The 15,282-nt window shown below is 50.1% G+C and overlaps 18 non-coding genes across 18 annotated transcripts; all 18 read left to right on the top strand.

The window, feature by feature from the left end:
- The first annotated feature begins 180 nt into the window (after positions 1-180).
- On the top strand, positions 181-299 carry LOC148291925 (5S ribosomal RNA). The gene has a single exon (XR_015827456.1). It is a non-coding gene; the product is annotated as a 5S ribosomal RNA (ribosomal RNA).
- Positions 300-1,052: 753 nt separating this feature from the next.
- Positions 1,053-1,171, top strand: LOC148291924 (5S ribosomal RNA). Its single transcript, XR_015827049.1, has one exon. It is a non-coding gene; the product is annotated as a 5S ribosomal RNA (ribosomal RNA).
- A 753-nt stretch (positions 1,172-1,924) lies between these two features.
- Positions 1,925-2,043, top strand: LOC148291923 (5S ribosomal RNA). The gene has a single exon (XR_015827455.1). It is a non-coding gene; the product is annotated as a 5S ribosomal RNA (ribosomal RNA).
- Positions 2,044-2,796: 753 nt separating this feature from the next.
- On the top strand, positions 2,797-2,915 carry LOC148291922 (5S ribosomal RNA). Its single transcript, XR_015827453.1, has one exon. It is a non-coding gene; the product is annotated as a 5S ribosomal RNA (ribosomal RNA).
- Positions 2,916-3,668: 753 nt separating this feature from the next.
- Positions 3,669-3,787, top strand: LOC148291921 (5S ribosomal RNA). The gene has a single exon (XR_015826858.1). It is a non-coding gene; the product is annotated as a 5S ribosomal RNA (ribosomal RNA).
- A 753-nt stretch (positions 3,788-4,540) lies between these two features.
- Positions 4,541-4,659, top strand: LOC148291920 (5S ribosomal RNA). Its single transcript, XR_015827452.1, has one exon. It is a non-coding gene; the product is annotated as a 5S ribosomal RNA (ribosomal RNA).
- Positions 4,660-5,412: 753 nt separating this feature from the next.
- LOC148291919 (5S ribosomal RNA) lies at positions 5,413-5,531 on the top strand. Its single transcript, XR_015826857.1, has one exon. It is a non-coding gene; the product is annotated as a 5S ribosomal RNA (ribosomal RNA).
- A 753-nt stretch (positions 5,532-6,284) lies between these two features.
- Positions 6,285-6,403, top strand: LOC148291918 (5S ribosomal RNA). Its single transcript, XR_015827451.1, has one exon. It is a non-coding gene; the product is annotated as a 5S ribosomal RNA (ribosomal RNA).
- Positions 6,404-7,156: 753 nt separating this feature from the next.
- On the top strand, positions 7,157-7,275 carry LOC148291917 (5S ribosomal RNA). Its single transcript, XR_015827450.1, has one exon. It is a non-coding gene; the product is annotated as a 5S ribosomal RNA (ribosomal RNA).
- A 753-nt stretch (positions 7,276-8,028) lies between these two features.
- Positions 8,029-8,147, top strand: LOC148291916 (5S ribosomal RNA). The gene has a single exon (XR_015826856.1). It is a non-coding gene; the product is annotated as a 5S ribosomal RNA (ribosomal RNA).
- Positions 8,148-8,900: 753 nt separating this feature from the next.
- On the top strand, positions 8,901-9,019 carry LOC148291915 (5S ribosomal RNA). The gene has a single exon (XR_015827449.1). It is a non-coding gene; the product is annotated as a 5S ribosomal RNA (ribosomal RNA).
- Positions 9,020-9,772: 753 nt separating this feature from the next.
- LOC148291914 (5S ribosomal RNA) lies at positions 9,773-9,891 on the top strand. The gene has a single exon (XR_015827448.1). It is a non-coding gene; the product is annotated as a 5S ribosomal RNA (ribosomal RNA).
- A 754-nt stretch (positions 9,892-10,645) lies between these two features.
- Positions 10,646-10,764, top strand: LOC148291913 (5S ribosomal RNA). The gene has a single exon (XR_015826746.1). It is a non-coding gene; the product is annotated as a 5S ribosomal RNA (ribosomal RNA).
- A 754-nt stretch (positions 10,765-11,518) lies between these two features.
- Positions 11,519-11,637, top strand: LOC148291912 (5S ribosomal RNA). The gene has a single exon (XR_015827447.1). It is a non-coding gene; the product is annotated as a 5S ribosomal RNA (ribosomal RNA).
- Positions 11,638-12,391: 754 nt separating this feature from the next.
- On the top strand, positions 12,392-12,510 carry LOC148291911 (5S ribosomal RNA). Its single transcript, XR_015827032.1, has one exon. It is a non-coding gene; the product is annotated as a 5S ribosomal RNA (ribosomal RNA).
- A 754-nt stretch (positions 12,511-13,264) lies between these two features.
- On the top strand, positions 13,265-13,383 carry LOC148291910 (5S ribosomal RNA). The gene has a single exon (XR_015826982.1). It is a non-coding gene; the product is annotated as a 5S ribosomal RNA (ribosomal RNA).
- Positions 13,384-14,135: 752 nt separating this feature from the next.
- On the top strand, positions 14,136-14,254 carry LOC148291909 (5S ribosomal RNA). The gene has a single exon (XR_015827596.1). It is a non-coding gene; the product is annotated as a 5S ribosomal RNA (ribosomal RNA).
- Positions 14,255-15,006: 752 nt separating this feature from the next.
- LOC148291908 (5S ribosomal RNA) lies at positions 15,007-15,125 on the top strand. Its single transcript, XR_015827595.1, has one exon. It is a non-coding gene; the product is annotated as a 5S ribosomal RNA (ribosomal RNA).
- The last annotated feature ends 157 nt before the right edge of the window (positions 15,126-15,282 follow it).

The following is a 15,282-nucleotide window of genomic DNA, read 5'->3' as shown; positions in this document are numbered from 1 at the left end:
GGCCCCACAGCCGATCGGAACCGGCAGTTCGGCAGGCCTGCGCGCGACACGTGGTAGGGGTGGCGACGACAAGGCTTCACAGGCCATGCCATTTCATGCGGGGGGCGTTGGATAGCCAACCCATGGTCATATGGCATGGTTCAAACGTGGCTTATATACTTTTAGGCGTTATAAGCTAACGGATGCGATCATACCAACTCACATGCACCGGATCCCATCAGAACTCCGAAGTTAAGCGAGTTTGGGCGAGAGTAGTACTAGGATGGGTGACCTCCTGGGAAGTCCTCGTGTTGCATCCCTTCTTTTTTTGCCTTGTTGACATTTCAATTGTCGTGGGCGTTTGCTTTCCGTCATCTTATTCATCTGGATGTCTTTGTTTTATCACGACCCCTTGGCGCAGCGTGACAATCGGGGCACACTATGATTAAATACTCCTAGAAAGCCTAGGATTAACGAAGGAATTAAAATAGGAAAATAATACAGTTACCAAAGACTTCAAAAACTGGATTTCGGGCTAGTAAACGACGTCGGATGCCCGAAAAAGCCCACGACTCGTGGCAGCGCAATGAGTTTTACTCGCGACGCCGTTGCCTTCGAATCGACGGTTCGTGGGCCCAATTCTGAGGTCGGAGCCCAGATCAGCGGTTTGCCCGATTTGCCGTTGCACGCGCGTCGGTCCAGCTCCTCTCCAATAACTTACGCCATCTGTCCTACATCACCCCGTGGAGCTCGTCTCCAATTAACCGGGCACCGCAAACGAACGAAAGCGAAAAAACAGCAGGACTCGACGCCCACTGCCGAAATTATTGGGGTTGTTCTTAACGTTGTCAGTTTTTTTGTTTTTTTTGTTTTGGTTCAATTATCGTAAGGTAGGCCCCACAGCCGATCGGAACCGGCAGTTCGGCAGGCCTGCGCGCGACACGTGGTAGGGGTGGCGACGACAAGGCTTGACAGGCCATGCCATTTCATGCGGGGGGCGTTGGATAGCCAACCCATGGTCATATGGCATGGCTCAAACGTGGCTTATATACTTTTAGGCGTTATAACCTAACGGATGCGATCGTACCAACTCACATGCACCGGATCCCATCAGAACTCCGAAGTTAAGCGAGTTTGGGCGAGAGTAGTACAAGGATGGGTGACCTCCTGGGAAGTCCTCGTGTTGCATCCCTTCTTTTTTTGCCTTGTTGACGTTTCAATTGTCGTGGGCGTTTGCTTTCCGTCATCTTATTCATCTGGATGTCTTTGTTTTATTACGACCCCTTGGCGCAGCGTGACAATCGGGGCACACTATGATTAAATACTCCTAGAAAGCCTGGGATTAACGAAGGAATTAAAATAGGAAAATAACACAGTTACCAAAAACTTCAAAAACTGGATTTCGGGCTAGTAAACGACGTCGGATGCCCGAAAAAGCCCACGACTCATGGCAACGCAATGAGTTTTACTCGCGACGCCGTTGCCTTCGAATCGACGGTTTGTGGGCCCAATTCTGAGGTCGGAGCCCAGATCAGCGGTCTGCCCGATTTGCCGTTGCACGCGCGTCGGTCCAGCTCCTCTCCAATAACTTACGCCATCTGTCCTACATCACCCCGTGGAGCTCGTCTCCAATTAACCGGGCACTGCAAACGAACGAAAGCGAAAAAACAACAGGACTCGACGCCCACTGCCGAAATTATTGGGGTTGTTCTTAACGTTGTCAGTTTTTTTGTTTTTTTTGTTTTGGTTCAATTATCGTAAGGTAGGCCCCACAGCCGATCGGAACCGGCAGTTCGGCAGGCCTGCGCGCGACACGTGGTAGGGGTGGCGACGACAAGGCTTCACAGGCCATGCCATTTCATGCGGGGGGCGTTGGATAGCCAACCCATGGTCATATGCCATGGCTCAAACGTGGCTTATATACTTTTAGGCGTTATAAGCTAACGGATGCGATCATACCAACTCACATGCACCGGATCCCATCAGAACTCCGAAGTTAAGCGAGTTTGGGCGAGAGTAGTACTAGGATGGGTGACCTCCTGGGAAGTCCTCGTGTTGCATCCCTTCTTTTTTTGCCTTGTTGACATTTCAATTGTCGTGGGCGTTTGCTTTCCGTCATCTTATTCATCTGGATGTCTTTGTTTTATCACGACCCCTTGGCGCAGCGTGACAATCGGGGCACACTATGATTAAATACTCCTAGAAAGCCTAGGATTAACGAAGGAATTAAAATAGGAAAATAATACAGTTACCAAAAACTTCAAAAACTGGATTTCGGGCTAGTAAACGACGTCGGATGCCCGAAAAAGCCCACGACTCATGGCAACGCAATGAGTTTTACTCGCGACGCCGTTGCCTTCGAATCGACGGTTCGTGGGCCTAATTCTGAGGTCGGAGCCCAGATCAGCGGTTTGCCCGATTTGCCGTTGCACGCGCGTCGGTCCAGCTCCTCTCCAATAACTTACGCCATCTGTCCTACATCACCCCGTGGAGCTCGTCTCCAATTAACCGGGCACCGCAAACGAACGAAAGCGAAAAAACAGCAGGACTCGACGCCCACTGCCGAAATTATTGGGGTTGTTCTTAACGTTGTCAGTTTTTTTGTTTTTTTTGTTTTGGTTCAATTATCGTAAGGTAGGCCCCACAGCCGATCGGAACCGGCAGTTCGGCAGGCCTGCGCGCGACACGTGGTAGGGGTGGCGACGACAAGGCTTGACAGGCCATGCCATTTCATGCGGGGGGCGTTGGATAGCCAACCCATGGTCATATGGCATGGTTCAAACGTGGCTTATATACTTTTAGGCGTTATAAGCTAACGGATGCGATCATACCAACTCACATGCACCGGATCCCATCAGAACTCCGAAGTTAAGCGAGTTTGGGCGAGAGTAGTACTAGGATGGGTGACCTCCTGGGAAGTCCTCGTGTTGCATCCCTTCTTTTTTTGCCTTGTTGACATTTCAATTGTCGTGGGCGTTTGCTTTCCGTCATCTTATTCATCTGGATGTCTTTGTTTTATCACGACCCCTTGGCGCAGCGTGACAACCGGGGCACACTATGATTAAATACTCCTAGAAAGCCTAGGATTAACGAAGGAATTAAAATAGGAAAATAACACAGTTACCAAAAACTTCAAAAACTGGATTTCGGGCTAGTAAACGACGTCGGATGCCCGAAAAAGCCCACGACTCATGGCAACGCAATGAGTTTTACTCGCGACACCGTTGCCTTCGAATCGACGGTTCGTGGGCCCAATTCTGAGGTCGGAGCCCAGATCAGCGGTTTGCCCGATTTGCCGTTGCACGCGCGTCGGTCCAGCTCCTCTCCAATAACTTACGCCATCTGTCCTACATCACCCCGTGGAGCTCGTCTCCAATTAACCGGGCACCGCAAACGAACGAAAGCGAAAAAACAGCAGGACTCGACGCCCACTGCCGAAATTATTGGGGTTGTTCTTAACGTTGTCAGTTTTTTTGTTTTTTTTGTTTTGGTTCAATTATCGTAAGGTAGGCCCCACAGCCGATCGGAACCGACAGTTCGGCAGGCCTGCGCGCGACACGTGGTAGGGGTGGCGACGACAAGGCTTGACAGGCCATGCCATTTCATGCGGGGGGCGTTGGATAGCCAACCCATGGTCATATGGCATGGCTCAAACGTGGCTTATATACTTTTAGGCGTTATAAGCTAACGGATGCGATCGTACCAACTCACATGCACCGGATCCCATCAGAACTCCGAAGTTAAGCGAGTTTGGGCGAGAGTAGTACTAGGATGGGTGACCTCCTGGGAAGTCCTCGTGTTGCATCCCTTCTTTTTTTGCCTTGTTGACGTTTCAATTGTCGTGGGCGTTTGCTTTCCGTCATCTTATTCATCTGGATGTCTTTGTTTTATCACGACCCCTTGGCGCAGCGTGACAATCGGGGCACACTATGATTAAATACTCCTAGAAAGCCTAGGATTAACGAAGGAATTAAAATAGGAAAATAATACAGTTACCAAAAACTTCAAAAACTGGATTTCGGGCTAGTAAACGACGTCGGATGCCCGAAAAAGCCCACGACTCATGGCAACGCAATGAGTTTTACTCGCGACGCCGTTGCCTTCGAATCGACGGTTCGTGGGCCTAATTCTGAGGTCGGAGCCCAGATCAGCGGTTTGCCCGATTTGCCGTTGCACGCGCGTCGGTCCAGCTCCTCTCCAATAACTTACGCCATCTGTCCTACATCACCCCGTGGAGCTCGTCTCCAATTAACCGGGCACCGCAAACGAACGAAAGCGAAAAAACAGCAGGACTCGACGCCCACTGCCGAAATTATTGGGGTTGTTCTTAACGTTGTCAGTTTTTTTGTTTTTTTTGTTTTGGTTCAATTATCGTAAGGTAGGCCCCACAGCCGATCGGAACCGGCAGTTCGGCAGGCCTGCGCGCGACACGTGGTAGGGGTGGCGACGACAAGGCTTGACAGGCCATGCCATTTCATGCGGGGGGCGTTGGATAGCCAACCCATGGTCATATGGCATGGTTCAAACGTGGCTTATATACTTTTAGGCGTTATAAGCTAACGGATGCGATCATACCAACTCACATGCACCGGATCCCATCAGAACTCCGAAGTTAAGCGAGTTTGGGCGAGAGTAGTACTAGGATGGGTGACCTCCTGGGAAGTCCTCGTGTTGCATCCCTTCTTTTTTTGCCTTGTTGACATTTCAATTGTCGTGGGCGTTTGCTTTCCGTCATCTTATTCATCTGGATGTCTTTGTTTTATCACGACCCCTTGGCGCAGCGTGACAACCGGGGCACACTATGATTAAATACTCCTAGAAAGCCTAGGATTAACGAAGGAATTAAAATAGGAAAATAACATAGTTACCAAAAACTTCAAAAACTGGATTTCGGGCTAGTAAACGACGTCGGATGCCCGAAAAAGCCCACGACTCATGGCAACGCAATGAGTTTTACTCGCGACACCGTTGCCTTCGAATCGACGGTTCGTGGGCCCAATTCTGAGGTCGGAGCCCAGATCAGCGGTTTGCCCGATTTGCCGTTGCACGCGCGTCGGTCCAGCTCCTCTCCAATAACTTACGCCATCTGTCCTACATCACCCCGTGGAGCTCGTCTCCAATTAACCGGGCACCGCAAACGAACGAAAGCGAAAAAACAGCAGGACTCGACGCCCACTGCCGAAATTATTGGGGTTGTTCTTAACGTTGTCAGTTTTTTTGTTTTTTTTGTTTTGGTTCAATTATCGTAAGGTAGGCCCCACAGCCGATCGGAACCGGCAGTTCGGCAGGCCTGCGCGCGACACGTGGTAGGGGTGGCGACGACAAGGCTTGACAGGCCATGCCATTTCATGCGGGGGGCGTTGGATAGCCAACCCATGGTCATATGGCATGGCTCAAACGTGGCTTATATACTTTTAAGCGTTATAAGCTAACGGATGCGATCGTACCAACTCACATGCACCGGATCCCATCAGAACTCCGAAGTTAAGCGAGTTTGGGCGAGAGTAGTACTAGGATGGGTGACCTCCTGGGAAGTCCTCGTGTTGCATCCCTTCTTTTTTTGCCTTGTTGACGTTTCAATTGTCGTGGGCGTTTGCTTTCCGTCATCTTATTCATCTGGATGTCTTTGTTTTATCACGACCCCTTGGCGCAGCGTGACAATCGGGGCACACTATGATTAAATACTCCTAGAAAGCCTAGGATTAACGAAGGAATTAAAATAGGAAAATAACACAGTTACCAAAAACTTCAAAAACTGGATTTCGGGCTAGTAAACGACGTCGGATGCCCGAAAAAGCCCACGACTCATGGCAATGCAATGAGTTTTACTCGCGACGCCGTTGCCTTCGAATCGACGGTTTGTGGGCCCGATTCTGAGGTCGGAGCCCAGATCAGCGGTCTGCCCGATTTGCCGTTGCACGCGCGTCGGTCCAGCTCCTCTCCAATAACTTACGCCATCTGTCCTACATCACCCCGTGGAGCTCGTCTCCAATTAACCGGGCACCGCAAACGAACGAAAGCGAAAAAACAACAGGACTCGACGCCCACTGCCGAAATTATTGGGGTTGTTCTTAACGTTGTCAGTTTTTTTGTTTTTTTTGTTTTGGTTCAATTATCGTAAGGTAGGCCCCACAGCCGATCGGAACCGGCAGTTCGGCAGGCCTGCGCGCGACACGTGGTAGGGGTGGCGACGACAAGGCTTCACAGGCCATGCCATTTCATGCGGGGGGCGTTGGATAGCCAACCCATGGTCATATGCCATGGCTCAAACGTGGCTTATATACTTTTAGGCGTTATAAGCTAACGGATGCGATCATACCAACTCACATGCACCGGATCCCATCAGAACTCCGAAGTTAAGCGAGTTTGGGCGAGAGTAGTACTAGGATGGGTGACCTCCTGGGAAGTCCTCGTGTTGCATCCCTTCTTTTTTTGCCTTGTTGACATTTCAATTGTCGTGGGCGTTTGCTTTCCGTCATCTTATTCATCTGGATGTCTTTGTTTTATCACGACCCCTTGGCGCAGCGTGACAATCGGGGCACACTATGATTAAATACTCCTAGAAAGCCTAGGATTAACGAAGGAATTAAAATAGGAAAATAATACAGTTACCAAAAACTTCAAAAACTGGATTTCGGGCTAGTAAACGACGTCGGATGCCCGAAAAAGCCCACGACTCATGGCAACGCAATGAGTTTTACTCGCGACGCCGTTGCCTTCGAATCGACGGTTCGTGGGCCTAATTCTGAGGTCGGAGCCCAGATCAGCGGTTTGCCCGATTTGCCGTTGCACGCGCGTCGGTCCAGCTCCTCTCCAATAACTTACGCCATCTGTCCTACATCACCCCGTGGAGCTCGTCTCCAATTAACCGGGCACCGCAAACGAACGAAAGCGAAAAAACAGCAGGACTCGACGCCCACTGCCGAAATTATTGGGGTTGTTCTTAACGTTGTCAGTTTTTTTGTTTTTTTTGTTTTGGTTCAATTATCGTAAGGTAGGCCCCACAGCCGATCGGAACCGGCAGTTCGGCAGGCCTGCGCGCGACACGTGGTAGGGGTGGCGACGACAAGGCTTGACAGGCCATGCCATTTCATGCGGGGGGCGTTGGATAGCCAACCCATGGTCATATGGCATGGTTCAAACGTGGCTTATATACTTTTAGGCGTTATAAGCTAACGGATGCGATCATACCAACTCACATGCACCGGATCCCATCAGAACTCCGAAGTTAAGCGAGTTTGGGCGAGAGTAGTACTAGGATGGGTGACCTCCTGGGAAGTCCTCGTGTTGCATCCCTTCTTTTTTTGCCTTGTTGACATTTCAATTGTCGTGGGCGTTTGCTTTCCGTCATCTTATTCATCTGGATGTCTTTGTTTTATCACGACCCCTTGGCGCAGCGTGACAACCGGGGCACACTATGATTAAATACTCCTAGAAAGCCTAGGATTAACGAAGGAATTAAAATAGGAAAATAACATAGTTACCAAAAACTTCAAAAACTGGATTTCGGGCTAGTAAACGACGTCGGATGCCCGAAAAAGCCCACGACTCATGGCAACGCAATGAGTTTTACTCGCGACACCGTTGCCTTCGAATCGACGGTTCGTGGGCCCAATTCTGAGGTCGGAGCCCAGATCAGCGGTTTGCCCGATTTGCCGTTGCACGCGCGTCGGTCCAGCTCCTCTCCAATAACTTACGCCATCTGTCCTACATCACCCCGTGGAGCTCGTCTCCAATTAACCGGGCACCGCAAACGAACGAAAGCGAAAAAACAGCAGGACTCGACGCCCACTGCCGAAATTATTGGGGTTGTTCTTAACGTTGTCAGTTTTTTTGTTTTTTTTGTTTTGGTTCAATTATCGTAAGGTAGGCCCCACAGCCGATCGGAACCGGCAGTTCGGCAGGCCTGCGCGCGACACGTGGTAGGGGTGGCGACGACAAGGCTTGACAGGCCATGCCATTTCATGCGGGGGGCGTTGGATAGCCAACCCATGGTCATATGGCATGGCTCAAACGTGGCTTATATACTTTTAAGCGTTATAAGCTAACGGATGCGATCGTACCAACTCACATGCACCGGATCCCATCAGAACTCCGAAGTTAAGCGAGTTTGGGCGAGAGTAGTACTAGGATGGGTGACCTCCTGGGAAGTCCTCGTGTTGCATCCCTTCTTTTTTTGCCTTGTTGACGTTTCAATTGTCGTGGGCGTTTGCTTTCCGTCATCTTATTCATCTGGATGTCTTTGTTTTATCACGACCCCTTGGCGCAGCGTGACAATCGGGGCACACTATGATTAAATACTCCTAGAAAGCCTAGGATTAACGAAGGAATTAAAATAGGAAAATAACACAGTTACCAAAAACTTCAAAAACTGGATTTCGGGCTAGTAAACGACGTCGGATGCCCGAAAAAGCCCACGACTCATGGCAATGCAATGAGTTTTACTCGCGACGCCGTTGCCTTCGAATCGACGGTTTGTGGGCCCGATTCTGAGGTCGGAGCCCAGATCAGCGGTCTGCCCGATTTGCCGTTGCACGCGCGTCGGTCCAGCTCCTCTCCAATAACTTACGCCATCTGTCCTACATCACCCCGTGGAGCTCGTCTCCAATTAACCGGGCACCGCAAACGAACGAAAGCGAAAAAACAACAGGACTCGACGCCCACTGCCGAAATTATTGGGGTTGTTCTTAACGTTGTCAGTTTTTTTGTTTTTTTTGTTTTGGTTCAATTATCGTAAGGTAGGCCCCACAGCCGATCGGAACCGGCAGTTCGGCAGGCCTGCGCGCGACACGTGGTAGGGGTGGCGACGACAAGGCTTCACAGGCCATGCCATTTCATGCGGGGGGCGTTGGATAGCCAACCCATGGTCATATGCCATGGCTCAAACGTGGCTTATATACTTTTAGGCGTTATAAGCTAACGGATGCGATCATACCAACTCACATGCACCGGATCCCATCAGAACTCCGAAGTTAAGCGAGTTTGGGCGAGAGTAGTACTAGGATGGGTGACCTCCTGGGAAGTCCTCGTGTTGCATCCCTTCTTTTTTTGCCTTGTTGACATTTCAATTGTCGTGGGCGTTTGCTTTCCGTCATCTTATTCATCTGGATGTCTTTGTTTTATCACGACCCCTTGGCGCAGCGTGACAATCGGGGCACACTATGATTAAATACTCCTAGAAAGCCTAGGATTAACGAAGGAATTAAAATAGGAAAATAATACAGTTACCAAAAACTTCAAAAACTGGATTTCGGGCTAGTAAACGACGTCGGATGCCCGAAAAAGCCCACGACTCATGGCAACGCAATGAGTTTTACTCGCGACGCCGTTGCCTTCGAATCGACGGTTCGTGGGCCTAATTCTGAGGTCGGAGCCCAGATCAGCGGTTTGCCCGATTTGCCGTTGCACGCGCGTCGGTCCAGCTCCTCTCCAATAACTTACGCCATCTGTCCTACATCACCCCGTGGAGCTCGTCTCCAATTAACCGGGCACCGCAAACGAACGAAAGCGAAAAAACAGCAGGACTCGACGCCCACTGCCGAAATTATTGGGGTTGTTCTTAACGTTGTCAGTTTTTTTGTTTTTTTTGTTTTGGTTCAATTATCGTAAGGTAGGCCCCACAGCCGATCGGAACCGGCAGTTCGGCAGGCCTGCGCGCGACACGTGGTAGGGGTGGCGACGACAAGGCTTGACAGGCCATGCCATTTCATGCGGGGGGCGTTGGATAGCCAACCCATGGTCATATGGCATGGTTCAAACGTGGCTTATATACTTTTAGGCGTTATAAGCTAACGGATGCGATCATACCAACTCACATGCACCGGATCCCATCAGAACTCCGAAGTTAAGCGAGTTTGGGCGAGAGTAGTACTAGGATGGGTGACCTCCTGGGAAGTCCTCGTGTTGCATCCCTTCTTTTTTTGCCTTGTTGACATTTCAATTGTCGTGGGCGTTTGCTTTCCGTCATCTTATTCATCTGGATGTCTTTGTTTTATCACGACCCCTTGGCGCAGCGTGACAACCGGGGCACACTATGATTAAATACTCCTAGAAAGCCTAGGATTAACGAAGGAATTAAAATAGGAAAATAACACAGTTACCAAAAACTTCAAAAACTGGATTTCGGGCTAGTAAACGACGTCGGATGCCCGAAAAAGTCCACGACTCATGGCAACGCAATGAGTTTTACTCGCGACACCGTTGCCTTCGAATCGACGGTTCGTGGGCCCAATTCTGAGGTCGGAGCCCAGATCAGCGGTTTGCCCGATTTGCCGTTGCACGCGCGTCGGTCCAGCTCCTCTCCAATAACTTACGCCATCTGTCCTACATCACCCCGTGGAGCTCGTCTCCAATTAACCGGGCACCGCAAATGAACGAAAGCGAAAAAACAACAGGACTCGACGCCCACTGCCGAAATTATTGGGGTTGTTCTTAACGTTGTCAGTTTTTTTGTTTTTTTTGGTTTTGGTTCAATTATCGTAAGGTAGGCCCCACAGCCGATCGGAACCGGCAGTTCGGCAGGAATGCGCGCGACACATGGTAGGGGTGGCGACGACAAGGCCTGACAGGCCATGCCATTTCATGCGGGGGGCGTTGGATAGCCAACCCATGGTCATATGGCATGGCTCAAACGTGGCTTATATACTTTTAGGCGTTATAAGCTAACGGATGCGATCATACTAACTCACATGCACCGGATCCCATCAGAACTCCGAAGTTAAGCGAGTTTGGGCGAGAGTAGTACTAGGATGGGTGACCTCCTGGGAAGTCCTCGTGTTGCATCCCTTCTTTTTTTGCCTTGTTGACGTTTCAATTGTCGTGAGCGTTTGCTTTCCGTCATCTTATTCATCTCGATGTCTTTGTTTTATCACGACCCCGTGGCGCAGCGTGACAATCGGGGCACACTATGATTAAATACTCCTAGAAAGCCTAGGATTAACGAAGGAATTAAAATAGGAAAATAACACAGTTACCAAAAACTTCAAAAACTGGATTTCGGGCTAGTAAACGACGTCGGATGCCCGAAAAAGTCCACGACTCATGGCAACGCAATGAGTTTTACTCGCGACGCCGTTGCCTTCGAATCGACGGTTCGTGGGCCCAATTCTGAGGTCGGAGCCCAGACCAGCGGTTTGCCCGATTTGCCGTTGCACGCGCGTCGGTCCAGCTCCTCTCCAATAACTTACACCCTCTGTCCTACATCACCCCGTGGAGCTCGTCTCCAATTAACCGGGCACCGCAAATGAACGAAAGCGAAAAAACAACAGGACTCGACGCCCACTGCCGAAATTTTTGGGGTTGTTCTTAACGTTGTCAGTTTTTTTGTTTTTTTTGGTTTTGGTTCAATTATCGTAAGGTAGGCCCCACAGCCGATCGGAACCGGCAGTTCGGCAGGCCTGCGCGCGACACATGGTAGGGGTGGCGACGACAAGGCCTGACAGGCCATGCCATTTCATGCGGGGGGCGTTGGATAGCCAACCCATGGTCATATGGCATGGCTCAAACGTGGCTTATATACTTTTAGGCGTTATAAGCTAACGGATGCGATCATACCAACTCACATGCACCGGATCCCATCAGAACTCCGAAGTTAAGCGAGTTTGGGCGAGAGTAGTACTAGGATGGGTGACCTCCTGGGAAGTCCTCGTGTTGCATCCCTTCTTTTTTTGCCTTGTTGACGTTTCAATTGTCGTGAGCGTTTGCTTTCCGTCATCTTATTCATCTGGATGTCTTTGTTTTATCACGACCCCGTGGCGCAGCGTGACAATCGGGGCACACTATGATTAAATACTCCTAGAAAGCCTAGGATTAACGAAGGAATTAAAATAGGAAAATAACACAGTTACCAAAAACTTCAAAAACTGGATTTCGGGCTAGTAGACGACGTCGGATGCCCGAAAAAGCCCACGACTCATGGCAACGCAATGAGTTTTACTCGCGACGCCGTTGCCTTCGAATCGACGGTTCGTGGGCCCAATTCTGAGGTCGGAGCCCAGATCAGCGGTTTGCCCGATTTGCCGTTGCACGCGCGTCGGTCCAGCTCCTCTCCAATAACTTACGCCATCTGTCCTATATCACCCCGTGGAGCTCGTCTCCAATTAACCGGGCACCGCAAACGAACGAAAGCGAAAAAACAACAGGACTCGACGCCCACTGCCGAAATTATTGGGGTTGTTCTTAACGTTGTCAGTTTTTTTGTTTTTTTTTGTTTTGGTTCAATTATCGTAAGGTAGGCCCCACAGCCGATCGGAACCGGCAGTTCGGCAGGCCTGCGCGCGACACATGGTAGGGGTGGCGACGACAAGGCCTGACAGGCCATGCCATTTCATGCGGGGGGCGTTGGATAGCCAACCCATGGTCATATGGCATGGCTGAAACGTGGCTTATATACTTTTAGGCGTTATAAGCTAACGGATACGATCATACCAACTCACATGCACCGGATCCCATCAGAACTCCGAAGTTAAACGAGTCTGGGCGAGAGTAGTACTAGGATGGGTGACCTCCTGGGAAGTCCTCGTGTTGCATCCCTTCTTTTTTTGCCTTGTTGACGTTTCAATTGTCGTGGGCGTTTGCTTTCCGTCATCTTATTCATCTGGATGTCTATGTTTTCTCACGACCCCGTGGCGCAGCGTGACAATCGGGGCACACTATGATTATATACTCCTAGAAAGCCTAGGATTAACGAAGGAATTAAAATAGGAAAATAACACAGTTACCAAAAACTTCAAAAACTGGATTTCGGGCTAGTAGACGACGTCGGATGCCCGAAAAAGCCCACGACTCATGGCAACGCAATGAGTTTTACTCGCGACGCCGTTGCCTTCGGATCGACGGTTCGTGGGCCCAATTCTGAGGTCGGAGCCCAGATCAGCGGTTTGCCCGATTTGCCGTTGCACGCGCGTCGGTCCAGCTCCTCTCCAATAACTTACGCCATCTGTCCTATATCACCCCGTGGAGCTCGTCTCCAATTAACCGGGCACCGCAAACGAACGAAAGCGAAAAAACAACAGGACTCGACGCCCACTGCCGAAATTATTGGGGTTGTTCTTAACGTTGTCAGTTTTTTTGTTTTTTTTTGTTTTGGTTCAATTATCGTAAGGTAGGCCCCACAGCCGATCGGAACCGGCAGTTCGGCAGGCCTGCGCGCGACACATGGTAGGGGTGGCGACGACAAGGCCTGACAGGCCATGCCATTTCATGCGGGGGGCGTTGGATAGCCAACCCATGGTCATATGGCATGGCTGAAACGTGGCTTATATACTTTTAGGCGTTATAAGCTAACGGATACGATCATACCAACTCACATGCACCGGATCCCATCAGAACTCCGAAGTTAAGCGAGTCTGGGCGAGAGTAGTACTAGGATGGGTGACCTCCTGGGAAGTCCTCGTGTTGCATCCCTTCTTTTTTTGCCTTGTTGACGTTTCAATTGTCGTGGGCGTTTGCTTTCCGTCATCTTATTCATCTGGATGTCTATGTTTTCTCACGACCCCGTGGCGCAGCGTGACAATCGGGGCACACTATGATTATATACTCCTAGAAAGCCTAGGATTAACGAAGGAATTAAAATAGGAAAATAACACAGTTACCAAAAACTTCAAAAACTGGATTTCGGGCTAGTAGACGACGTCGGATGCCCGAAAAAGCCCACGACTCATGGCAACGCAATGAGTTTTACTCGCGACGCCGTTGCCTTCGAATCGACGGTTCGTGGGCCCAATTCTGAGGTCGGAGCCCAGATCAGCGGTTTGCCCGATTTGCCGTTGCACGCGCGTCGGTCCAGCTCCTCTCCAATAACTTACGCCATCTGTCCTACATCACCCCGTTTAGCTCGTCTCCAATTAACCGGGCACCGCAAACGAACGAAAGCGAAAAAACAACAGGACTCGACGCCCACGGCCGAAGTTATTGGGGTTGTTCTTAACGTTGTCAGTTTTTTTGTTTTTTTTATTTTGGTTCAATTATCGTAAGGTAGGCCCACAGCCGATCGGAACCGGCAGTTCGGCAGGCCTGCGCGCGACACATGATAGCGGTGGCGACGACAAGGCTTGACAGGCCATGCCATTTCATGCAGGGGGCGTTGGATAGCCAACCCATGGTCATATGGCATGGCTCAAACGTGGCTTATATACTTTTAGGCGTTATAAGCTAACGGATGCGATCATACCAACTCACATGCACCGGATCCCATCAGAACTCCGAAGCTAAGCGAGTTTGGGCGAGAGTAGTACTAGGATGGGTGACCTCCTGGGAAGTCCTCGTGTTGCATCCCTTCTTTTTTTGCCTTGTTGACGTTTAAATTGTCGTGGGTTTGCTTTCCGTCATCTTATTCATCTGGATGTCTTTGTTTTATCACGACCCCTTGGCGCAGCGTGACAATCGGGGCACACTATGATTAAATACTCCTAGAAAGCCTAGGATTGACGAAGGAATTAAAATAGGAAAATAACACAGTTACCAAAAACTTCAAAAACTGGATTTCGGGCTAGTAAACGACGTCGGATGCCCGAAAAAGCCCACAACTCATGGCAACGCGATGAGTTTTACTCGCGACGCCGTTGCCTTCGAATCGACGGTTCGTGGGCCCAATTCTGAGGTCGGAGCCCAGATCAGCGGTTTGCCCGATTTGCCGTTGCACGCGCGTCGGTCCAGCTCCTCTCCAATAACTTACGCCATCTGTCCTACATCACCCCGTGGAGCTCTTCTCCAATTAACCGGGCACCGCAAACGAACGGAAGCGAAAAAACAATAGGACTCGACGCCCACTGCCGAAATTATTGGGGTTGTTCTTAACGTTGTCAGTTTTTTTGTTTTTTTTTGTTTTGGTTCAATTATCGTAAGGTAGGCCCCACAGCCGATCGGAACCGTCAGTTCGGCAGGCCTGCGCGCGACACATGGTAAGGGTGGCGACGACAAGGCTTGACAGGCCATGCCATTTCATGCGTGGGGCGTTGGATAGCCAACCCATGGTCATATGGCATGGCTCAAACGTGGCTTATATACTTTTAGGCGTTATAAGCTAACGGATGCGATCATACCAACTCACATGCACCGGATCCCATCAGAACTCCGAAGCTAAGCGAGTTTGGGCGAGAGTAGTACTAGGATGGGTGACCTCCTGGGAAGTCCTCGTGTTGCATCCCTTCTTTTTTTGCCTTGTTGACGTTTAAATTGTCGTGGGTTTGCTTTCCGTCATCTTATTCATCTGGATGTCTTTGTTTTATCACGACCCCTTGGCGCAGCGTGACAATCGGGGCACACTATGATTAAATACTCCTAGAAAGCCAAGGATTGACGAAG

The sequence above is a fragment of the Prunus avium genome, chromosome 8 (genome assembly GCF_965620075.1).
Source record: "Prunus avium chromosome 8, drPruAviu1.hap1.1, whole genome shotgun sequence".
Taxonomy (NCBI): Eukaryota; Viridiplantae; Streptophyta; class Magnoliopsida; order Rosales; family Rosaceae; genus Prunus; species Prunus avium.
Note: the sequence above shows the minus strand (reverse complement) of the source record. Positions and strands in the feature narration are given on the sequence as shown.